Raw genomic sequence first — 26,282 nt, forward strand, 5'->3', positions numbered from 1 at the left:
GCTACTGAAGCCTGCGTGCCTAGAGCCCATGCTCCACAACAAGAGAAGCCACAGCAATGAGAAGCCCGTGTACCCCAACAAATAATAGCCCCCGCTCACTGCAACTAGAGAAAGCCTGTGCACAGCAACAAAGACCCAATGCAGCCAAAAATAAATAAATAAATTTATTAAAACAAAACAAAACAAAACAAAACCAGACAAGATCCTTGCATCATGGAGCTTAGAGACTAGTGAGGAAACAGATATTCAGTTGCCTGTAACTCAAGAAGCTGACCTAGTCTGAGAGTTGGAGGGGGACAAGCAAAGTGAGACTTGAGCTACGATTGGCATGATAAGCATATGTGAAAGCCTTATGATGCGAAGGAGGAGGCCCAGCTCACAGACCAGGAAGCAGAGTCATTGTGGATAGAGCCTAGAGTTTTAGGCACAGGGTAGTGGGAGATGAGGCCGGAGATGGAGATATGGACTAGACCCCAAGAGGAAATCAGTGCAGTCTAGTGTTTAGATGCTAAAATGGAGGTGCATAGAATGGAGACATTCAGTTTTTGATTGAATTAATGCACAGGTAAATGAATATATGGATGACACTTCTAGAATTTCACCATCTAATAGGATAGATAGGATGTCTAATAAACAGGTTATTGTTGTTCTTTAATCAGGAAGGGGCAGAATGGATGTTGAACATTTCAGAGACCTGCAAATTCTTCACTATCTACAATAAGAAGAATGCAGTGAGCCTGGAGATTTATTAAAGATGGTGGCTCTTTGCCCTCACACCTGACTGAAAAAGGAATAGCCTTCCCCCAGGCTTCTATAGTCCCTGGAAAGAGGAGAATTGTTGCCTGTAGAGGATTAGCTGAAATAGGTCCATAATGAGCCAGCCCTAAGTTATTGACAGCACTTGGCACTTAGCTGTAAGGAGCAAGTCTTATTTCTTAAGCTCTTGCCTTGCCAGTGTACCTCAAGGCTTCCGAGGTGAACAATCCTAATAAGTAGGTTTTTTTCCCTCCCTCTGCAGCGTTCAGGCTGACTGAAAGCTTCCTGCCCCTGAGTTGATATTCTAGGCCATGCCTATAGCAGACCTTAGTCAGGAACACAGTTGAAGACTAAAGCATCCTTGGGAAACCTCCCCCTTGATCCAATGACACTCTTAAGAGTGGAGGAACTTTTTTCTCGTAGAATTTATCAAAGTTGATTCCTGAAAATTATAGCTAAGATGTATAAGCCCCTGCTGTCCTGTGGCTGGGTTGTTTGTTTGTTCTGTTGTTAGTTTATCAGATATTAACAAAAGGAGCTTCCTGTTGCCCTGATGCTTGGTGCCATGTTGGTCCCTTTGCTTACTCCATCCTTTTGCCTGGAATGCCCTCCCTCCTTTCAACAGTCCTGTCTTCCAAGAAGCCTTCCCCAATAATGCCAGACCACAGTGCTACACCTCCTTCCTGGCCTGCCTATAACTCTTACCAATTACTCTATACTTTGGTATTTGATTATATTATTTATTCTTGCACTTTTTAATATGTATATGTCTTGGTTCTTCAACAAGATTACAACTTGAAAATAGGCTGCCAAGTACTTGTTGAATATAATGAATGATATGTAAAACTTAAGGACAAGGACTGAATTATATCCTTCTTTGCTAGCCCCTACTATATTGAGTCCATTGATGGGATCATAAGAAACATTTAGAAAATATTTTTGTTTGTTTGTGTTTTGGGTTTTTTAATTTTGTTTTTTCCTTTTGTGATTGGTTTATTTCACTTGGCATATGTCTTCAAGGTTCATCCATGTTGCAGCATGTATCAGAATTTTCTTCCTTTGTAAGGCTGAATAATTGTGTAGACTTTTTTTTATTGAAGTATAATTGATTTACAATGTTTCAAATGTACAGCAAAGTGATTCAGTTCTATATATTTATTCTTTTACAGATTCTTTTCCATTATAGGTTATTATAAGATATTAAACATAGTTCCTTGTGCTATGCAGTAGGTCCTTGTTTATCTATTTTATATATAGTAGTGTGTATCTGTTAAACCCAAATTCCCAATTTATCCTCCCCCTTCCCCTTTGGTAACCATAAGTTTGTTTTCCAAGTCTGTGAGTCTGTTTCTGTTTTGTAAATAATTCATTCTTATTCTTTTTTAGATTCCACATATAAACGATATTATATATATCTTTCTCTGCCTGCCTTACTTCACTTAGAATGATAATCTCTAGGCCCATCCATGTTGCTGCAAATGGCATTATTTCATTCTTTTTGATGGCTGAGTAGTATTCCATTGTGTATATATATACCACATCTTTATCCATTCATCTGTCAATGGACATTTAGGTTGTTTCCATGCCTTGGCTGTTGTAAATAGTGCTGCTATGAACATTGGGGTGCATGTTTCTTTTTGAATTAGAGTTTTCTCTGGATATATGCCCAGCAGTGGGATTGCTGGATCATATGGTAGCTCTATTTTTAGTTTTTTAAGGAACCTCCATACTGCTCTCCATAGTGGCTGCACCAATTTACATTCCCACCAACAGTGTAGGAGGGTTCCCTTTTCACCACACTCTCTCTAGCATTTATTATTTGTAGACTTCTTGATGATGGCCATTCTGACCAAAGTGAGGTGGTACCTCATTATGGTTTTGATTTGCATTTCTCTAATAATTAGTGATGTTGAGCATCTTTTCATGTGCCTCTTGGCCATCTGTATGTCTTCTTTGGAGAAATGGCTATTTAGACCTTCTACCCATTTTTTGATTGTGTTGTTTGTTTGTTTGTTTTGATATTGAGGTATATAAGCCATTTGTATATTTTGGAAATTAATCCCTTGTCGGTCTCATCATTTGCAAATATTTTCTCCCAGTCTATAGGTGTCTTTTCATCTTGTTTATCGTTTCCTTTGCTGTGCAACAAAAATACATGTTTTGTATATCCACTGACGCTCACCAGAGGTGATTCGTGAGATTGAGGGCACACAGCTCTGGTCCCAGCTAGGTTCAGCCCCATGATCACACACCTCCTGCCAAAACGAGCCTAACTTCCCTCCCAGGTCATGCCTTTAGACTCTGTACACAAATTCTAGAACTGTTGATTTGCTCCTTTAAACTACCTTCAATTTCAAAATGATCTGCTTCACCTGCCCTGGTCTTTTTGCATGAGTCTGCTTGGAGGACATTTTTGAGCCAAGGGCTTGATATTATGGTTTTTGTTGTTTTTATTATTCCTACTACTTTCTAATATATCTCAGTGAACGTGTAAAGTCATCACAAAGTAAACGGTCTAAATTTTTTATAGAAGATGATGAGATTAGCACAATGTCCATTTAAAAGCACTTCCACAAAACCCGAAATTGAGCTGCCAGCTGCTCCCACCATTTTTCGGAAATATTCAGAAAATATTTTTGAAGCAAATTAAATGAACAGAAGTTAGACTGAAAAGCACTGTATCACAGCCTTTAAGAGCATAGACTGTGGAATCAGGTTTCTAAGTTACCAGCTAAGGACTTAGACAGGTTCAGTAATTTCTCTGTGCCTAAATTTTCCTGTTTGTAAAATGTGAATTTTAGTAGAGCCCACTTAAAAAGGTGTTGATGAAGACTGAAAAAGATAATGAATATACACAAGGCTAACCCACAGCCAAGATTAGCTGCAAATGAGAACATGAACAATTTAACTGTGCAGGAATATTGAGGGTTTGACTAGGGCTTCCCATTGTAAAAGGAAGCAAAGAAGTTGATGGAGCTTAGTTTATTGGAGCTTAGAATCAACCTCAAAATACAAAAGGCCTCTACGGACCATTCCAAAGTGAGAGCTAGATGAAAGATAGTGTGTGTAAAACAAAGCAGGATAGAGCAGACCGGTATTTCTCAAATTCGCAGCCCTCATACCACGTCAGTGTAGTTATTCCCTTTTCACTCTTTTTCCATTCTCAGAGAGAAAAGTGTGATGGAATTTTCATTTGATAGAATCAGTTTGGTGGTCCTTGTTCGGCTCCACTTGAACCCTTGCTAATCTCCTTTTTTTTGTAAAGAGGAGCCTGTACCTCGGGCTGTAATCCTTTGATAGAATATTGTATATTTTTAGCTGGAATTCAATATCATTATTCTGCTAATAAGTTTTATGACTATCTTTTTTTAAAATAATAGCCCTATTTTTAATTTTTTTTTTCTTTATTTTCATTATTTTTTGGCGGTGTCAGGTCTTAGTTGCGGCATGTGGGGTCTTCGTTGAGGCATGTGGGACCTTTTTCGTTGTGGTGCGTGGGCTTCTCTCTAGTTGTGGCATGAGGGTTTTCTCTCTCCAGTTGTGGCGCCTGGGCTCCAGGACCCAGGGCTCTGTAGTTATAGCACGCAGGGTCCAGAGTGCATGGGCTCTGTAGTTTGTGGCACGCGGGCTCTCTCGTTGAGGTGCGCAGGCTCAGTAGTTGCGGCGTGCGGGCTTAGTTGCCCCGTGGCATGTGGGATCTTAGTTCTCTGACCAGGGATCGAACCCGCATCCCCTGCATTGGAAGGTGGATTCTTTACCACGGGACCACTGGGGAAGTCCCTATGACTATCTTTTATTTAAGTTAAGTAATACTGTTTTTACCATTAATAGTACACATAATATAAAGTTTCCTTTTTTTTTTTTAGCAAAAAAGATAGTTTTTTATACATCTTTATTGGAGTATAATTGCTTCACAATGTTGTGTTAGTTTCTGCTTTACAACAAAGTAAATCTGCTATATGTATACATATATCCCCGTATCCCCTCCCTCTTGAGCCTCCCTCCCACCCTCCCTATCCCACACCCCTAGGTCATCACAAAGCATTGAGCTGATCTCCCTGTGCTATGCAGCAGCTTCCCACTAGCCATCCATTTTACATTTGGTAGTGTGTTTATGTCAGTGCTACACTCTCACTATGTCCCAGCCTCCACTTCCCCCGCTGTGTCCTCAAGTCTGTTCTCTATGTCTGTGTCTTTATTCCCACCCTGCCACCAGGTCCATCAGTACCATTTTTCTAGATTCCATATATATGAGTTAGCATACGGTATTTGTTTTTCTCTTTCTGACTTACTTCACTCTGTATGACAGACTCTACATCCATCCACCTCACAACAGATAACTCAGTTTCGTTCCTTTTTATGGCTGAGTAATATTCCATTGTATATATGTGCCACATCTTCTTTATCCATTCATCTGTCGATGGACACTTAGGTTGCTTCCATGTCCTGGCTATTGTAAATAGAGCTGCAGTGAACATTGTGGTACATGACTCTTTTTGAATTATGGTTTTCTCAGGGTATATGCCCAGTAATGGGATTGCTGGGTCATATGATAGTTCTATTTTTAGTTTTTTAAGGAATCTCCATACTGTTCTCCAGTGACTGTATCAATTTACATTCCCACCAACAGTGCAAGAGGGTTCCCATTTCTCCACGCCCTCTCCAATATTTATTGTTTCTAGATTTTTTGATAATGGCCATTCTGACTCATGTGAGGTGATACCTCATTGTGGTTTTGATTTGCATTTCTCTAATGATCAGTGATGTTGAGCATCTTTTCATGTGTTTGTTGGCAATCTGTATGTCTTCTTTAGAGAAATGTCTATTTAGGTTTTCTGCCCATTTTTGGATTGGGTTGTTTGGTTTTTTGATATTGAGCTGCATGAGCTGCTTGTAAATTTTGGAGATCAAGCCTTTGTCAGTTGCTTTGTTTGCAAATATTTTCTCCCATTCTGAGGGTTGTCTTTTTGTCTTGTTTATGGTTTCCTTTGCTGTGCAAAAGCTTTTAAATTTCATTAGGTCCCATTTGTTTATTTTTGTTTTTATTTCCATTACTCTAAGAGGTGGGTCAAAAGGATCTTGCTGTGATTTATGGCATAGAGTGTTCTGCCTATGTTTTCCTCTAAGAGTTTTATAGTGTCTGGCCTTACATTTAGGTCTTTAATCCATTTTGAGTTTATTTTTGTGTATGGTGTTAAGGAGTGTTCTAATTTTATTCTTTTACATGTAGCTGTCCACTTTTCCCAACACCACTTATTGAAGAGGCTGTCTTTTCTCCATTGTATATTTTTGCCTCCTTTATCAAAGATAAGGTGACCATATGCGTGTGGGTTTATCTCTGGGCTTTCTCTCCTGTTCCATTGATCTATATTTGTTTTTGTGCTGGTACCATACTGTTTTGATGACTGTAGCTTTGTAGTATAGTCTGAAGTCAGGGAGCCCGATTCCTCCAGCTCCGTTTTTCTTTCTCAAGATTGCTTTGGCTATTCAGGGTCTTTTGTGTTTCCATACAAATTGTAAAATTTTTTGTTCTACTTTTGTGAAAAATGCCATTGGTAATTTGATAGGGATTGCATTGAATCTGTAGATTGCTTTGGGTAGTATAGTCATTTTTACAATGTTGATTCTTCCAATCCAAGAACATGGTATATCTCTCCATCTGTTTGTATCATCTTTGATTTCTTTCATCAGTGTCTTACAGTTTTCTGCATACAGGTCTTTTGCTTCCTTAGGTGGCTTTAGTCCTAGGTATTTTATTCTTTTTGTTGCAATGGTAAATGGGATTGCTTTCTTAATTTCTCTTTCTGATTTTTTGTTGTTAGTGTATAGGAATGCAAGGGATTTCTGTGCATTAATTTTGTATCCTGCAACTTTACCAAATTCATTGATTAGCTCCAGTAGTTTTCTGGTGGCATCTTTAAGATTCTCTATGTACAGTATCATGTAATCTGCAAACAGTGACAGTTTTACTTATTATTTTCCAATTTGCATTCCTTTTCTTTCTTTTTGTTTTCTGATTGCCATGGCTAACACTTCCAAAACTATGTTGAATAATAGTGATGAGAGTGGGCACCCTTGTCTTATTCCTGATCTTAGAGGAAATGTTTTCAGTTTTTCACCATTGACAATGATGTTTACTGTAGGTTTGTCATATATGGCCTTTATTATGTTGAGGTAGGTTCCCTCTACACCCATTTTCTGGAGAGTTTGTTTCATAAACAGGTGTTGAATTTTGTCAAAAGCTTTTTCTGTATCTATTGAGATTATCATATAGTTTATATCCTTCAGTTTGTTATTATGGTGTATCATATTGATTGATTTGTGTATATTGAAGAATTCTTGCATTCCTGGCATAAACCCCACTTGATCATGGTGTATGATCCCTTTAATGTGCTGTTGGATTCTGTTTGCTAGTATTTTGTTGAGGCTTTTTGCATCTATGTTCATCAGTGATATTGGCCTGTAGTTTTCTTTTCTTGTGACGTCTTTGTCTGATTTTGGTATCAGAGTGATGGTGGCCTCCTAGAATGAATTTGGGAGTGTTCCTCCCTCTACTGTATTTTGGAAGAGTTTAAGAAGGATAGGTGTTAGCTCTCCTCTAAATGTTTGATAGAATTCCCTGTGAAGCCATCTGGTCCTGGGCTTTTGTTTGTTGGGAGATTTTTAATCACAGTTTCAATTTCAGTGCTTGTGATTGGTCTGTTCATATTTTGTATTTCTTCCTGGTTCAGTCTCGGAAGGTTGTGCATTTCTAAGAATTTGTCCATTTCTTCCAGGTTGTCCATTTTATTGTCATATAGTTGCTTGTAGTAGTCTCTCATGATCCTTGTATTTCTGCAGTGTCAGTTGTTACTTCTCCATTTTCATTTCTAATTCTGTTGATTTGAATCTTCTCCGTTTTTTTCTTGAGGAGTCTGGCTAATGGTTTATCAATTTTGTTTATCTTCTCAAAGAACCAGCTTTTAGTTTTATTGATCTTTGCTATTGTTTCCTTCATTTCCTTTTCATTTATTTCTGATTTGATCTTTATGATTTCTTTTCTTCCACTAACTTTGAGGGTTTTTTTGTTCTTCTTTCTCTAATTGCTTTAGGTGTAAGGTTAGATTCTTTATTTGAGATTTTTCTTGTTTCTTTAGGTACGATTATATTGCTATAAACTTCCCTCTTAGAACTGCTTTTGCTGCATCCCGTAGGTTTTGGGTCATCATGTTTTCATTGTCATTTGTTTCTAGGTATGTTTTGATTTCCTCTTTGATTTCTTTAGTGATCTCTTTGTTATTTAGTAGTGTATTGTTTAGCCTCCATGTGTTTGTATCTTTTACAGATTTTTTCCTGTAATTGATATCTAGTCCCATAGCGTTGTGGTCAGAAAAGATGCTTGATATGATTTCAATTTTCTTAAATTTACTGAGGTTTGATTTGTGACCCAAGATATGATCTATCCTGGAAATGTTCTGTGTGCACTTGATAAGAAAGTGTATTCTGTTGTTTTTGGATGGAATGTCCTATAAATATCAATTAAGTGCATCTGGTCTAACATGTCATTTAAAACTTGTGTTTCCTTATTTATTTTCTGTTTGGATGATCTGTCCATTGCTGTAAGTGGGGTGTTAAAGTCCCCTACTATTATTGTGTTACTATCAATTTCCCCTTTTATGGCTGTTAGCTTTCACCTTATGTACTGAGGTGCTCCTATGTTGGGTGCATAAATATTTACAATTGTTATATCTTCTTCTTGGATTGATCCCTTGATCATTATGTAGTATCCTTCCTTATCTCTTGTAATAGTCTTTATTTTAAAGTCTGTTTTGTCTGATCTGAGAATTGCTACACCAGCTTTCTTTTGATTTCCATTTGCATGGAATATCTTTTCCATCCCCTCACTTTCAGTCTGTATATGTCCCTAGGTCTGAAGTGGGTCCAGTCTGTTTCTTATGGTTGGAGCATTTAATTGATTCACATTTAAGATAATTATTGATATGTATATTCCTATTACCATTTTCTTAATTCTTTGGGCTTTGTTTTTGTAGATCCTTTTATTCTCATGCGTTTTCCACTTAGAGAAGTTCCTTTAGCATTTGTTGTAGGGCTGGTTTGGTGGTGCTGAATCCTCTTAGTTTTTGCTTGCCTGTAAAGCTTTTGATTTCTCTGTTGAATCTGAATGAGATCCTTTCTGGGTAGAGTCATCTGGGTTGTAGGTTTTGCCCTTTCATCATTTAATATATATCCTGCCACTCCCTTCTGGCCTGCAGAATTTCTCCTGAAAAATCAGCTGGTAACCTTATGGGGATTCCCTTGTATGTTATTTGTTACTCTTCCCTTGCTGCTTTTAATATTTTTTCTTTGTATTTAATTTTTGATAGTTTGATTAATATGTGTCTCAGCATGTTTCTCCTTGGGTTTATCCTGTATGGAACTCTCTGCACTTCCTGAACTTGATTAACTATTTCCTTTTCCCTATAATGTCTTTAAATATTTTCTCAGACCCTTCCTTTTTCTCTTCTTCTTCTGTGACCCCTATAATTCGTACATTGGTACGTTTAATGTTATCCCAGAGGTCTCTGAGACTGTCTTCAATTCTTTGTATTCTTTTTTCTTTATTCTGCTCTGTGGCAGTTATTTCCACCATTCTATCTTCTAGCTCACTTATCCCTTCTTCTGCCTCAGTTATTCTGCTATTGATTCCTTCTGGAGTATTTTTAATTTCAGTTATTGTGTTGTTTAAAACTGTTTGTTTGGGCTTCCCTGGTGGCGCAGTGGTTAAAAATCTGCCTGCCAATGCAGGGGATATGGGTTCGAGCCCTGGTCCAGGAAGATCTCATATGCCACGGAGCAACTAAGCCCCTGTGCCACAACTACTGAGCCTGCACTCTAGAGCTTGTGAGCCACAACTACTGAGCCCACATGCTACAACTACTGAAGCCCGTGCACCTAGAGCCAGTGCTCTGCAACAAGAGAAGCCACTGCAATGAGAAGCTCATGCCCCGCAACGAAGAGTAGCCCCCATTCGCTGCAACTAGAGAAAGCCTGCGCAGAAACAAAGACCCAATGCAGCCAAAATAAATAAATAAATAAATAAATATATATATATTTTTAAAAAAACAACAAAAAACTGTTTGCTCTTTAGTTCTTCTAGGTCCTTGTTAAACGTTTCTTGTATTTTCTCCATTCTGTTTCCGAGATTTTGGATCATCTTTACTATCATTGCTCTGAATTCTTTTTTAGGTAGACTGCCTGTCTCTTCATTTGTTTGGTCTTGTGGGTTTTTACCTTGCTCCTTTGTCTGCTGCATATTTCTCTGCCTTGTCATTTTGTTTAACTTACTGTGTTTGGGGTCTCCTTTCTACAGGCAGCAGGGTTGTAGTTCCTCTTACTTCTGTTGTCTGTCCCCAGTGGGTGAGGTTGGGCCAGTGGCTTGTGTAGGCTTCCTGGTGGGGAGGACTGGTGCCTGTGTTCTGGTGGGTGGAGCTGGATAGTGTCCCTCTGATGGGCAGGGCCACGTCCAGTGGTGTGTTTTGGGGTGTCTGTGATCTTAATATGATTTTAGGCAGCCTGTCTGCTAATGGGTAGGGTTGTGTTCCTGTCTTGCTAGTTGTTTGGCATGAGGTGTCCAGCACTGGAGCTTGCTGGCTGTACGGTGGAGCTGGGTGTTAGTGTTGAGATGGAGACCTCTGGGAGAGCTCTCGCTGATTATTACTCCATGGGGCCGGGAGTTGTCTGGTGGTCAGCGTCCTGGACTTGGCTCTCCCATGTCGGAGGCTCAGGCCCAACCCCCAGCCGGAGCACCAAGACCCTGAAAGCCACACGGCATGGAAGAAAAGGAAGAAGAAAAACAAAACCAAAAAAACAAAAACAAACAAAAAATGAATAGACAAAACCCCAAGACAACTGGTAAAAGCAAAACTAAGCAGACAAAATCACACAAAGAAATGTACACACATGCACTCACAAAAAGAAAAGGAAAAAAAAGAGAAAACAAAGAAGAAGAGAGCAACCAAACCAATAAACAAACCCAAAAACGAAAACAAACACTAAAAACTAAACTAACAAAAAAATAAAACCGGAAACAAATTAAATGCAGAAAGCAAACTAAAAAAAGGCAATGAAAGCGTAAAACAGACACACAAAAATGATCAAAAAAATGTAAGGACAAAGATGAAAACAAAAGGAAAAAATACAAAACAACAAAGTAGTAAAGTAAAAATAGAAAAATATACAATATAGTTAAAAATAAAATGAAAACAAAAACCAGAAAAAAGCAAACACAAGGAAAAAACACAATATAATGAAAAAGTACAGTAGAAATAGGAAAAAAAATTAAAATGTATTAAAAATAAAAGCATAAAAAAGAAAAGAAAAAGTAAATGAAAATTAAAAGAACAATAAAAAAGAACAACAGAACAGCATCAAAAGAATTAGTGATATTTTTCAGTGTCCTTGCCCACACAGTGAGCCATGGCCAATACCTGCCTGCCCAGGAAGTCCTCCAGTACTTCTAGGTAGTCTCTGGACCTGCTGTGGGCACTCTGGGGCCAGCTCAGACTCTGATCTGGCCTTAGTCCTGTGTGTATTTGCCCCCAGAGTCCACAGCTGCCCCCAAAGTCCGCAGCTTCTATTGTGGGAACACTCGTTGTCTATTCAAGTATTCCACAGATGCAGGGTTTACCAAGCTGACTGTGGGGATTTAATCTGCTACTCCTGTGGCTGCATGGGGATATTTCCCTTTCTCTTCTTTGGCCGCACAGCCCTTGGGGTTCAGCTTTGGTTTTGGCCCCGCCTCTGTGTGTGGGCTGCCTTCAGGCATCTGTGCCTTGCCCAGGCAAGAGGGGGTGAAAGCAGCGGCTGATTATGGCTCACTTGCTCACTCAGGCCGGGGGGAGGGAGGGATATGGCAGTCACAACTGGGATGTTTGGGGAGAGCCTGTGGCAACAGAGGCCATTGTGAAGTTGCAAGAGCCTGAGGCACGGTGTGCGTTCTCCCAGGGAGGTTGGCCCTGGATCGCGGGACCCTCAGCAGTGGGGGGCTGCTGCACAGGCTGCTGGGAGGGTGTGGACAGTGACCTGCCTTGCACACAGGACCCTTGACGGCAGCGGGGGCAGCCTCTGGGGTTCAAGATAACAGCTGCGGCTTGCGCTCGTGCTCCCGTAGGTGTTGCCCTGCCATCTGTGAGCGCACAGAACAGGAGGCTCCTGTGCTTCCCCGAGGCACCCTGCAACAGAGGTCTCCTGCCTCTCTGACAGGCCTAGGCTTTTTCCCGGACTCCCTCCTGGCTAGCTGTGGCACACTGGCCCCCCCAAGGCTGTCCTCACGCAGCCAACCCCAGTCCTCTCCCTGGGATCTGACCTCTGAAGCCCGAGCCTCAGCTCCCAGCCCCCACCCATCCGGGCGGGCAAGCAGACAAGTGTCTCAGGCTGGTGGGTGCTGGTCAGTGCCGATCCTCCGTGCAGGAATCTCTTTATTTTGCCTTCTGCACCCCAGTTGCTGCGCTCTTCTCCGTGGCTCCGAAGCTTCCCCGCCACGTCCCCACCACTGAGGGGGCTTCCTAGTGTGTGGAAACTTTTTCTCCTTCACAGCTCCCTCCCAGAGGGGCAGGTCCTGTCCCGATTCCTTTGTCTCTTTTCTTTCTTTCTTTTTTTGCCCTACGCAGTTACGTGGGGAGTTTCTTGCCGTTTTGGAAGTCGGAGGTCTCCTGCCAGCATTCAGTAGGTGTTCTGTAGGAGTTGTTCCACATGTAGATGTATCCTTGATGTATTTGTGGGGAGAAAGGTGATCTCCACGTCTTACTCCTCCACTGTCTTGAAGGTCTCCCTGAAAGAGATAATTAAAAATTAAGTAAATTTTTATAGGAGTATAGGAGCTCCACAGTAAAATAAAATATCACGAAGGTGGAACACAAATGACTGACTAGAAAATCCTTGGGCTGATGGTTTGGGACTGAGTTCTATACCAGCTCTGCCCTTCAGGAGTTATGCAACCTTGGAAATTCATTTCCCATGCCTGAGTCCCCCATTTTCTGATCTGTAAAGTGGGTGAGTTGGACAAGAGAGAATTGCCATGGTTCTGTTTAGCTTGAATATTCTAGCATTTGGTCAGGGGAAGTGTCCGAAAACCTTCCTTGATGGTGGAGGGATGGCTTGGCTTGGAAGGTTTTGCTTTGTAGGGAGGTGGGGAGCAGTGAGGCTGAACAGAGGCACTGTGCCAGGGACACGCTGGGTATATTTATTCTCTGGCTATGTTTATTCATGCTCACCAGCCCTAAGTTGCCATCCTTATTTTAGGGCTGAAAATGTTCGTTTCAGGCACCCAAACTTGGAATAGCCCAGTAAATCTATAGCAACATGTGGCCAATTCATCTCTTTCTTATTTCCCGAGAGTTCCTTTCCTTATGACCTTGGAAAAATATGTATTCACCCCTCCTAAAGAAAATGCTCTGGGTGGGTCCTGTTCTCTATTTTCTGTCTATTATGCCCATAGCTATCACTTACCAATCTTTTAGCATGTACCAGGCACTCTGTAAAGCACTTTAAGTATATTATGTAGCTTAATCTTGCAACAGTTTTGAAGAGGGAGATATTGCTATTATCCCCATTTTACAATGAGGAAACTGGGGCTCAGAGAGCTTAAGTGACTCACTCAAGGTCACATAGCTTGTAAGAGGCAGAAATGGGATTCCAATACAGGTCTGTTGGATTCCAAAGCCCATACTCTGAAATCATTACATTATACATTACTAGCATTTTCTATATCAGTTTTTTTAATCTTAAAGTGAAAATCAGGGATTTGCGAATCTAAAATTGAGGGTTTCTTTCTTTTTAAAATTTAAATGCTTTCAATATATGTTAATAGAATGGGATTCTCTCACGTTATTAAAATCACAAGTGTGTGGGCTATGCCAATACAGGAAAATGTTTATGTGAAATAGCACTGGGGAAACCCAGTGCACAGGGGAATGTATGATTGCAACTCTGCTAAAGTAATTTTAATATACAGTGGCACAGACTGTGCAGAATTTTGAAGGATTTAGATAGTTCAGAGTTTAATGTGTTTCAAACTTTTTTTTGTTGCAAGTTTACTTAACTCCTAAATATGCAAATTTATATAGAGAAGTAAGGACTTTTTTTGGAAAGTGAGTAAACAAGAGTAATTTTTAAAGGAGCCCCACTATGGCTAGACCTCTGGATTCACACATTATAGGCCCACCTCAAGTATTTAGAGAGCAGGTGATTCCAGGAGAGAATTAAAAATCTCTCCTTAACTCCCAGTCCTTTATTGTCCTGAATCAACTTCATTGAATTGGAATTTAGTGAGAATGTTCCTCTTCCCAGAAGTTCATAAACATTTTGCGTAACCAACCATATGAAAAATACACATGTGGATATGCATGTAATACTTTGCAAACAGTTTCAGTGGACCCATGGGCCCCTGGGCTCAGGTGAAGCACCCTGCTAAGAAAAAGTCTTCTGAAGTCCCAGCCTGAACAGTTGGAATAAAGTTGGAGTGAACCTGAAAGGGTCTGGGTTTCACGGCAAGAGAGCAGAGGTGTTCATCCCAGTGGTCTCTTACCTTGGTGTGGGGGTTTGTGGGTGTTTTTTACAAAGGATGTTCATGACTGTTTCATCTTCACAACCACCTTCCAGTCTAGACAGAGCAAATGATTTGTACTGCGGTTTTAAGAGTGCAGATTTGGGAGCTAGTTGCTAGGATTAAAATATGAACTTTGTTATTTACTACCTATGTAATATTGGGCATGCTAGTTCATTTTTCTAAGCTTGTCTCTCCTTCTGTAAAGGGCAGATGATGATAATGATGATGAGGAGGAGGACATTTGGTAGCTTACTGGGTTGTGAAAATTCAATGATACATGTCATGTAAGCACTTAGCACAGTGTCTGGCACAGAGAAAACCCTAAGTACAGTCGCCCTCCATATCCACAGGTTCCAAATCCTCGGATTCAACCAACTACGGATCAAAAATATTTGAAAAAAAAATTCCAGAAAGTTCCCAAAAGCAAAACTTGAATTTACATAGCATTTGTATTTTATTTACAGCTGTTTATATAGCATTTACATTGTTCTAGGTATTATAAGTAATTTAGAGATAATTTAAAGTGTACGGGAGGATGTGTGTAGGATATCCGCAAATACTGTGCCATTTTATGTTAGGGGTTGAGCATCCTTGGATTTTGATATGGGGATCGGGGAGGTCCTGGAACCAATCTCCTATTGATACCAAGGGACAACTGTAAATGACTTGCTTAGGCTAACACAACCAGCAGTGAGCCTCTATCTCAGATCATTCATCAACTCCAAGTCCACTCCTTATAATTTATGATAAATTATAATGCATTGATTTTGTATTATCTTTCTGCTGCATGTAATCATGTAGCTGTGTAACTTTATATCGTTTCCCCCTTTTTTCTCTTTCACATAAATTAGGCAGTTTTTCAGAGAAATTAGTGAAATGGATCATGAAGTATTCCTGTCAATAAATTATTTCATAACAAGGTTAAAAGTTTGTTCCTAAGACATACTTGTAAAATTTTGTCATTTAAATCAAAGGCTTCACTGAAGAAAGCATGGTAATAATTTATGTGAAATTGCCTGTGACTAATTTCAGCCCCATCTCTGCCATGCTTCCTCCTTGTTCTCTCTGAGGTCCTCCTTCCCTGATTCTGACCCCCACAGGCTCCCTCTCAGCACCCCCATCTTTCATATCTTGGTTCTAGTGTTACTTCCTCAATCTTCCCTAACTCACCCCTCCCCCTCCCCCTCCCCTTCCCTTTCCCTGTCCCTATCCCCACCTAACTAGCAGTTCCTCTGCTTTAAATTCTCCTTTTTTATTGTTTTATCTCTTTTTAAAAATTAAATTGAGTAATTATTTGACTCATACCTGTTTTATCTACCAGACCATAACAGACAGGAAAGCAGAGCCTGTATATTGTGCACTCACTCTTGTGCTTAACTTTTGGTTGAATAAACAAATAAACAATTTTGTTTGGGCACTGACTCTGTGCCCAGCCCTGGAACAGTACATATTGTACCTCTCATTCTCCCATCAAATTTTTGGGCAGGTAGTGTTTTATTCATTTTATACCTTGAGAAAGTGGAGTGTCTGAGGGGATAAATAACTCACTTCAGATTACAGCATAGGTAAAATGGCAGAGGCCCACTGCCTCCCATGATTTCTTGAGGCTCAGGGATACTGCAGGCAGTGAAAGACTGCAGTCTCTGTAAACTCTGGAGGGCTGGAAGCAGGATTCATGGAATTCTCCAACACCCCAGAGAGCAACAGTCCACTGCTAGTCAATTAGAAGAGCAGTCATCAGAAACCCAATCCCCCTGACTAATGAGGTGCCCAAAATTGAGATGTTACTTATAATCTCTTTCTTCCTAGACTATCTGGACCAAAATTCGAAGGTATTAAAGAATCATTTCCATTTTTCTAAAAGAAATCTAAACACTTGAACGTTAAAAAACAACTTGTCATTGGAGAGAAAGTTAGAATGGGTTTCAGTATTAACTTCTTAATGATGTTTGAAATATAACTTCTTAATGATGTTTGAAATATGCCGATCTTGTTGGAGCAGATGTGTCACAAATGGATGGTTTCCAATGTCCTGTTAAACTCTGGGATGCCTTAAAGCTGTAAAAATAAAATTCTGAACACAGTTTCATTCTGGCAAAGGCTGGGCAATCATTTTGGATTGGACCAAAATAACTAATTGGCTCAGGCATAGAGGATCAATGGCATTCTCCAATTGGTGAACTTCTTATGTGAAGATTAAATGGAATCATGAGATTGTAATTAGTCGTAATTATAGCAATAGTTTCTTCTGTTTTTGTCTCTCTGCTGAGGCAGTTGCCCGTGATGGCTTTGGAATAACTTGTTCCTGAGCCTGGGAAGGGCTCTGAAAAGGAAGTTTTCCATTCAACTCTCAAATACCCTACTTACGCATTAGGACAAAAATGAGTTACTTTTAGAGTTACTCATTTCAAAAGCTTTTTAATTTCTTTTTCCTCAAATGGAAGCACTGGGTTAGGGAAGCACCGAGGCCAGCTATAGGGTGCAACCAACTTTGTCGCTGATGGAGAAACACCAGGCCTAAGGTGGGAAGACCAATAATGAGGAATGAGACCAAGTGGAAATTCATTCCCCTCGGGAAGTCCATGTGTCAGAAGTGCTACCTCACAGCAGGCCCTTTGCGTGACTGCTTTTTTGCTCTTTTTCAACTGTGGGGTGTTAATGGGAGGTAAATTGCTACCAGGATGTCTGGAGCACATCCCCTGTGGGATACTGGTTCTACTCTTCCATGTCCCATCTGATTGCTGAGTTCTGTTCTTTTCCTCCACTCGATAAGAAAATCCTTTGGTGAAAATATCTATCACTTCATTCTTTTGTGAGCCCATTCTTTAAAGAGATGGAGAGTAATGCGAGTCCTGGAAAATTCTAGAAACCCCCTACCCTAGGCAAATGCACACTCTTCGTTTGACTCTGGGCCCTACTGAGGTCTGGAAACATGGAAGACAGGGTTAGGGTGCATTTTACAGCTTCTCTAGAAGGAAGGTCTATCTTGTGAGTTTTTTAAAAAAATAAATCTATTTATTTATTTATCTGTGGCTGCGTTGGGTCTTCGTTGCTGCACATGGGCTTTCTCTAGTTGCGGTGAGCGGGGGCTACTCTTTGTTGCGGTGCGCAGGCTTCTCATTGCGGTGGCTTCTCTTGTTGCGGAGCACGGGCTCTAGGCGCACGGGCTTCAGTAGTTGTGGCTTGCGGGCTCTAGAGCACAGCCTCAGTAGTTGTGGTACATGGGCTTAGTTGCTCCGTGGCACGTGGAATCTTCCTGGACCAGGGCTCGAACCTGTGTCCCCTGCACTGGCAGGCGGATTCTTAACCACTGCACCACCAGGGAAGTCCCTGAAATTTGCTTTCTTAAAAGACTCCCAAGGTATGCATTAATGTTTGAGATCCAGGGTCATAGTAATGAGAGCTCAGACTTTAAAATTAGATGGTCTAGATTTGAATGTGGCCTCTGCCATTTACTACTTGTGTGACCTTGGGCTAGTAACTTAGCTTCCTTTTAGCCTCAGTTTTCTTATCAATAAAATGAGGACAATAATACCACATAGAATTGTGAGGATAAAAGATAATGTATGCATATAAAGCACTTAACCAAGTGCTTTTATATAAGAAGTATTCAGTATGTATTTTTATTAAAACCTAAAACTATAAGAGAAAGGAGCAGGCCTAAGAAAGCTCACAAGGAATAGATAAATATTATGTTTGAACTATGGCGCGCCCCAGAATATGACATAACATGCTTTTTTGTTGATGATTAAATAAGATAAGGAGTGCAAAGGATGTAAGCAGTATTAGTTTTATCATGACTATTTCCTCCTTTTCCCATTATAGTAATGCTTTTACTGTGTGCCTCATAACACATTGCCTTACTCCTCTGGTATCCTCTCCTATTGGCCCCTGCCCCTATTATTGAATGAAGAAATTAGATTCATAGAGATGACCTCCCACTCTTAGCTCTTGACTTGAGCTGAATCCCCCATAGAGAGCGCTCTGGCTGGGGAGTGGGGGAGGCACCTGCTTTGTCCTGTGGGGGCCTGGTTTTTGTGCCAACAGCCTACACGTTGGGAGGAATGTCTGGAACTTCAAGTTGGCATTTGCTAAGTGTCAAAGCTCTGAGCAGTTCCTTTCTAACTGAGCCCCAGGGAACCTCAGGGCCCAATGTTTTAAGCAAATGAAGAATCTTTGGGCCCTAGGTCATGCTGATGGATGCAGCACTCTAGTCCTGCCTGCCAGATCTGTATAGCTATCAAGCATTCCAGGATCTGTTCAGTACAACTTCTCAAGTGAAAAAAAAAGCCAGCAAGCCGCATAACAAGATAATAACTGCAGGAGCAAAATGACTGTGTTTGGCTGTGCTGTAAACATGCTTGGAAGAGTTTGAAGGAATGTCTAAACCTGAAATACAAGTTGGGCCTCATCTTTAAAATTTCTTTTAATTTTGATTATTTAAGATTTTTAGATTCCAGGTTCTATCATGTTATACAAAATCGCTTCTCTTAGGAAGTCTCTCTATTCCGCTGAATTTCCAACAGTTGGAAACAGGATGGGTGACATCTGCAGTTGAAACCAGGCCATGTTATCAAACAGTTGGCAAATCTAAGTTATTCTCTTCTCACCAGAATGGGTGCAGGGTTGCATGTTAATTTACAATTACTCATAAAGTAGACGGCAAAGGCTTCTCTTTTGTCAACACTTGGACACACAAATTAGGTAATATTGAATGGGCAATGAATATTTCATTTCCACCTTGCCTCATGGTGCCATTCACCTTAAGTGAGACCAGTATAACTTCAGCAGTGCCTCACACTTGGTTAGATACCCCAGACTTGCTGCATTTTGGCCTCAAGTTGTCAGCTGAATTCCGTCACTGACCCTGCAAGCATGGAAGCAGAACCACATAAGCCTTTCTCCAGTTTATGCTGGGTATGAACTCCAGTATTTCCAAGTGGTCTTTGGTTCTGACAGTATGACAGAGCAAATTCATAGAAAGACTGAATAAAAAAATAGAATTTTATAAAACATCTGGCACGAAAGACAGAAAAATCTCCAGGTGCAATAAATGAAGATACAGATCAAAGCCAGGACAATAATGGAGGGCTGACATTTCAGCAAAATTTCTGACCCAGATATAGGCTTTAAGACCTGAGGGTTGGGGACCTGACACCCACTAGAGGTATAGGAGATGTGACCTCAAGCCCTCACTAGGTAGGAAAACTAGAACTAAGCTTCGGCATAAAGCCGGGAACCTTGACAAGTTGTACTTCCCATGGAATGGCAACTGTAACAACTCTACATTTGCCTCTAGGAAAGAAGAAAGCTTGCAACTTGTCTAGGGCCCTGGTTTAAAATAAGAAAAAAAGTTACAGCCAAGAAAGTAAAACCCCAGGTCTGTGCCACAAATGGGTATGGTATCCAAATGTGTACTGCTGATAAGTTAGCACAGACTGCTCAGGTCAATTAGACACATAGGATACAATCCAAGCAATTGTAAAACTGTTTTATTTGGGACATTTTTACAACTCAAGGCACAAAGAACTCACAAAAGAAAATTAACCACCGTGAGAGAGAGCCAGCAGGTGCAGCGAAAGGATAATTAGTGCCCCAAGAATCAGAAGTAATAGACATAAATATAAGAGACTGTAAAATAAGTATATTTGAAATGCTTAAAGATGTGAGAGAAGGAATAGTATGATAAAAGAAGCAGAAGATTTTAAAGAAATATACAGATAGAACTTGTACATAGGTTGGCCAACTGTCTCGCTTTGCCCAGGCCTGAGGGACTTCCCAGGACATGAGATTTTCACTGCTAATAGAGTCTCTGGCAAACCAGGATGGTTGGTCACACTGTTTCAGCTGGTAATTGAAGAGATTTTAATAAAGGGACCATTTATAAACTTGTAGACAGATTTTGGGGAACCCAGCAAGGAAGGATGCAGTACCCTGAACCTAACAGTAATGGGGAGCCATTACCACCCCTAAGCCTGAAGGGGCAAGGAGAGGGTGTGGTTACTGAAACCCAGATAAGCTAAATAAATAAGCTCCGTGGAGTGTGCTGCCTGATAGGAGCTTTTAGTGGAGAGAAACACAACAATTTCCTCTTACCTTCCCTCTGAGCTCCTGTTGGGGCCTCCCATTGGCTTAACTCAACTAAAAACCAGAGGACAAAGGAGCCCATTGACATAGGTTATATAAGTCACCCTCCTGAGACACAGTGATACAAGGTAAAGAAGGATGCAGAATGGATCTTGACTGGCAAATGAAAAATAACCAGGACAAACACACAGTGAAATTGACCATGTGAAATTGACCTGTATGTGAAACCTCTTGTGTTTAGCAGGTCATACAATATCAGAATGAGGAGAAAGAGTATCAGGGTGAGAATTAGAAGAACTGAGCCTTGGTGACACATCTGGGATTCACAATCCATGGGACTCTGAGAAGATATCTTTCTTTACATCACATTATCTATTCATTAATTATGAAATCTTTCTAGAATAGATGTCTCAAGCTGGAAGTCCATGGATCAAATCTTAATGCATATGTGTATTGTTTGGCCAATACAATATATTTTTAAAAATATTTATTTATTTACTTGGCTGCACCAGGTCTTAGTTGTGGCACATGGGATCTTCACTGTGACACGCGGGATCTTCCTTGCAGCATGCGGGCTCTTAGTTGTGGCATGGGGGAATCTAGTTCCCTGACCAGGGATCAAACCTGGGCCTCCTACATTGGGAGCCCGGTGTCTTAACCACTGGACCACTGGGGAAGTCCACAGTATTTTAAAATAAATCTGAATGACTGAACAACATTGAAAAAGTCAGGAGAACTCACCTGTTTAGGCAGCACCCCTGCCTCCCAGTTCCCAAGGCCCCACCTGGCCCACTTCACTCATTTGTATTACCTTCCTGGTCCCCATGGGAGTTTGAATTTGCAACCCTTGAATGAGCTCTTTCAGCTTTAATAATCTGTGAAATTTAAAGCATGCTGTATATTTTGCATATGAACATAGGCGTTTTGAATTTTCGAATCTAGGTAGATTCTGAAGTTGTCAGGTGTTTATTTTTGCGTATCTTTCTTTACATCTTAAACACAGCACATATGCAGTTTTATGAAGCATATGGTTTTCCATGTGCCTAACTACACTTTGTTGATTTTTCCTTTTCCTAAGTTCTCCAAAACCCCAATAGAATAAACACAAGCTGCCACTTAGAAAACAATTCTGAGGAAGAACCCAGCTGGGGTGGAAAAAGTGAGGGGACCCAAAAAGTTGCCAAGTGGCCATATTCTGGGTACGAGTTTCTACAGTTCATGAAGACCATGATTTTTTTTCTCCCCCTTTGCATGGTATATGGTGAGCATGGGTGTGACACAGCTCAGGGGTGGGATTGCCTTTTGCATTTTTGGCTTATGGTGGAGAATGGAGCAAAAAAGTAAATTCGGCCTTTCTGTGGCAGACCTTGAATAGAAACACCTGGAAATGTTTTTCTGGGTGATGGGCTCTGGGTTTTACACCTCCTGCCAATAGTCATGGGCGGAGGTCACAGCAAGAAGAAGATTGTTTTCCAGGCTTAGGGGAAATATAAGTCTGAAAAGGAGTTTTTCTCCACAGACCAGCCCTGCTTAATAGATGCTAACAGTGAGCTTGTCAGGCCAGGGAACCTTGAAGTAGGCATTAGTGGGAATTGCAGTAACATTCCCAGAGGGACTGAGAAACTGGCACTGTCTAGCCAGCATTTGGTACTGAATCTGACTGCTTGCCAGACTCACGAAGGATTTCCCCTTCAGGCCTCCCTCAGCACTTACCCTGTACACTGTTTCAGCCATTGCTGGAAGATGATTAGGCCAAAGGATTAAAGTGTTGAAAGAGAAGCTTCTAAGTCCTTTTCCAGAATAAACAAAGATTCTGGGTTGAACATAAATTGTGAACATGTATTAATTTTCCTCTGGATGAGACTTGTGCTAATCCCCTTTGCCCCAAGGAAAGGTGAATGTGTTTTTGAGTGTTGCAGGCTGAATTGGTACCTGATGAAGTTGTAAAGGAGCAAATTTTGTCTTAGGGTCTCCTGTTCCCTTGTATTGCCCACCATTTGCCATTCCTATGCCTGCCTGCATCCCTGGCACCTCCTGTTGTCTTTATGCACCTGTCTTAACTGCTAGCCACCTGTCTGTCAGCCCCCACCACAACTTACCTCTCCTATGTGCCCCTGTGTCAATGAGGTTTCCTGCTGGGTTGGATGCCCATAGAATTTAGTGTCCAAACCAGGACAGTTTTTTTAGAAAAATTGTGGTATAGTTGATTTACGATACTGTGTTAGTTTCAAGTGTACAGCAAAGTGATTATTTTTTAAGATTGTATTCCATTATAGGTTATTACAAGATATTGAATATAATCCCCTGTGTTATACTGTAAATCCTTGTTGCTTATCTATTTTATGTATAGTAGTTTATATCTGTTAATCCCATACTCCTAATCTGTCCCTTCTTCTCCCCTTTGGTAACCATGTTTGTTTTCTATCTCTATGAGTCTGTTTCTATATTGTGTATAGATTCATTTGCATTATTTTTAGATTCCACGTATAAGTGATATCATATAGTATTTGTCTTTGCCTTACTTCACTAAGTATGATATTCTCTAAGTTCATCCATGTTGTTGCAAATGGTATTATTTCATTATTTTTTATAGCTGAGTAATATCCCATTGTATATATATATAACACATCTTTTTAATCCAGTCGTCTGTTGATGGGCACTTGGGTTGTTTCCATGACTTGGCTATTGTAAATAGTGCTGCTATGAACACTGGGGTGCATGTATCTTTTCAAATTAGAGTTTTCATTTCTTCTGGATAAATACCCAGAAGAAGGATTGTTGGATCATATGGTAGCTCTATTTTTAGTTTTCCAAGAAACCTCCATACTATTTTTCATAGTGGCTACACCATTTTCATCCCACCAACAGTGTAGGAGGGTTCCCTTTTCTCCACACCCTCTCCAGCATTTATTATTTGTAGACTTTTTGATGATAGCCATTCTGACCAGTGTGAGGTGATCATTATGGTTTTGATTTGCATTTCTCTAATAATTAGTGATGTGGAGCATCTTTTCATGTGTCTGTCAGCCATCTGTATGTCTTCTTTGGAAGAATGTCTATTTAGGTCTTCTGCCCATTTTTCGATTGGGTTGTTTGTTTTTTTGACACTGAGTTGCATGAGCGGTTTGTATATTTTGGATACTAACCCCTGTCAGTCACATGGTTTGCAAATATTTTCTCCCATTCCATAGGTTGTCTTTTTGTTTCATTGATGAAAACCAGGACACTTTTAAGAGTAAAAGAGTGCTCTTAATAATTATACCTACATGACAATATTTTATATACCCAGAGAATATACTTGTATTTCCACACGGGCCTTCTAGCAATTTTTTAAAAATTAAAGTGCAGTTGATTTACAACGTTATATTAGGTTCAGGTGTACAACATAGTGATTCAATATTTTTATAGATTACACTCCATTTAAAGTTATAAAATATTGGTTGTATTTCCTGTACTGTACATTACATCCTTATATCTAATTCATTTCATATGTAGTAGTTTGTGCTTCTAGTGATATTTATATCTTGAACCCAACAAAGTTCTCTAATGTTGGGGATTCTGATACTCTGACATAGTAGCAGATAAGTTGAACAATTTGGGGGTAGGTAGGGCTTTTGTACCTGGTCAAATTAAACCAAGTGAGTCTAGGGAGTCCCATTTGGAAGTAAATAAATCTGACACCTACGCTTAGAAACTTTTAATTTAATTTGGAAAGTTAGTACTGGTGGGGATGAAAAAGTGCTTGAGACAGGTTTAGAGAAAAAAAGTGATGTGTATTACTTTTTTTTTTTTTTAAGGCCGCACCGTGCGGCATGTGGGGTCTTAGTTCTCCAACCAGGGATCAAACCCGTGCCTCCTGCATTGGGAGTGTGGAGTCTTAACCACTGGACCGCCAGGTAAGTCCCTGTATTACTTTTTAATAAGAACAAATTCTAGCGCTTTATCTCCTCATGTCCCAACAATGAAAAATAAAACACTGAACTATTATTGACATGGCTGGTAACTTTTGTCCTGCAGGCAGGCAAAAAGAAGTAACTAGACCACAGAATGCAAAGAATTGTTAATAGGTGGAATGAGTGAGACAAACTAGGGGCAGAGGCAAACAACCAAGGAGAGCCACTTTGGGGGTGGTCAGGGAGGGTCTTTTGGAGGAGGTGGCATTTATCCGAGTCCTGAAGCATGAGAATGACCCAGCCATGTGAAGGTACGTGGGAGGGTATCTAGCAAAGGGGACAGCACGTGCAAAGCCCTGGATTACTAGTGCATGCTCAAGATCCTGAAAGAAGCTGATAAGCCTGGAGGGTGGGGATGATCATGTATCAGTACTGTATTCATTCCTGTACATTGCTGAGTAGTATTCTGTTGTATGCATATGCCACAATTTGTTTAATTCATCAGTTGATGAACTTTTAAGTTGTTTATAGTTTTGGCTGATATGAAAAAAGGTATAAATATTTAAATGTACGTCTTTGTGAAGCTGTATGTTTTCATTTCTCTTGGGTTCATATTTAAGAGGAGTTCCTGGGTTATGTGGTAGGAATTGCCTGATTGCTTTTTATTTTTGTTCCTGTATATAGGTCATGCTTTCTTATTTCTTTATATATCTCATAATTTTTTTATTGAAAACGGGACATTTTAAGGAATATAATATGGCAACTCTGGAAATCAGATTCTTTCTCCCCCCTGGGGTTTGTTGTTGTTGCTGTTTGTTGTGGTTATTGTTGTTAGTTTGTTTCCTGACTTTTCTGACCTATTTCTGTAAAATCAGTATTCTTTGTTGAGTGTGGCCACTGAAGACACTGCTTGGTTAGCTTAGTGGTCAGCTAATGATTAGACAGAGATTGCTTTAAAACACCAGGAACCAATATGACTCCCAGTCTTTGCAAAGGAGCTGTGTATGAATGTTTGAGCATGCCTTGAACACTCAGCCAGGCAATTGACAACTCTACTTTCTCTCTCAATTCCTGCTTGCACAGAACCTCAAGGTCAGCCAGAGGTGAGAGTGTAGGGCTTTCTCAGGTCTTTCCTGTGCCTGTACGCAGTACCGCGCATTCACATGGCCATTTAGATTCTCAGGAATATGTCAGAGCTTTTCAAAGCCCCATACAGATATCTCATTCCCCAAGTTCTCCTTTTAAGCTTTTTGTTAGTTCATTGTGTTATCACCCACCTCAGACAACCATGAAATTAAACAATTGCTTGTAACTCTTTTTGACAAATGCCCATAAGGAGAAACTGGGTGAGTTCTGACTCAGGTCAAACAAATACACCCTTTCCAGTGAGATCTTCCAGAGAACTACCAGACATGTCAAGTAATGACAATTCTTTGAGAATGGGGCTTTGAAGTAGCTCCAACCCCATAATACCTCCTCCAGTGGGTGCCAGGATGCTGGTTTTTACCATGATTTGGGACTATTAGCTTTCAAGCATACTCTGAAGCTGGAGAGTGGGGATGGAACAAGGCAAGTTAAAATGCTGCAAAGCTTGTGTTCTTGTTGACTTTCATTCGTTTTTCTTGAATAAATGCTCCCCAGATTTCTGCTAGACTGTTTAATTTCCAGAGTTCTGAAAAAGTTGATTCTAACCATTTTTTTTTTTTCACCAGTTTTTCATTGCTTTTATGGAGGAGAGGATCTTCAGAGATCCTTACTCTGCCTTTTTCCTCATTTGGTTTTAATTTGCATTTCCATAATGACTAATAATATTGAGTATCTTTTCATGTGCTTATGTGCCATTCTTATATTTTTTGATGAAATGTCTGCTCAAATCTGTTTTCATTTTTTACAAATTAGGTTATATGTCTTCTTGCTAATGAGTTCTGTGAATGTTTTGTGTATTTTGTACACAAATTCTT

The 26,282-nt window shown here is 40.2% G+C and overlaps 1 long non-coding RNA gene across 1 annotated transcript in view; it reads left to right on the plus strand.

The window, feature by feature from the left end:
• LOC309623233 overlaps positions 1–26,282 on the plus strand; it is a 49,602-nt gene that overhangs the window by 13,816 nt on the left and 9,504 nt on the right. The window contains exon 1 of the long non-coding RNA XR_014241281.1: positions 1–26,268. This exon is cut by the window's left edge and continues 13,816 nt beyond it. This is a non-coding gene — a long non-coding RNA (uncharacterized lncRNA). The remainder of the gene's footprint in view (positions 26,269–26,282) is intronic.

This window comes from Balaenoptera borealis (genome assembly GCF_965194805.1).
Source record: "Balaenoptera borealis genome assembly, chromosome: 2".
NCBI classification, from domain to species: domain Eukaryota; kingdom Metazoa; phylum Chordata; class Mammalia; order Artiodactyla; family Balaenopteridae; genus Balaenoptera; species Balaenoptera borealis.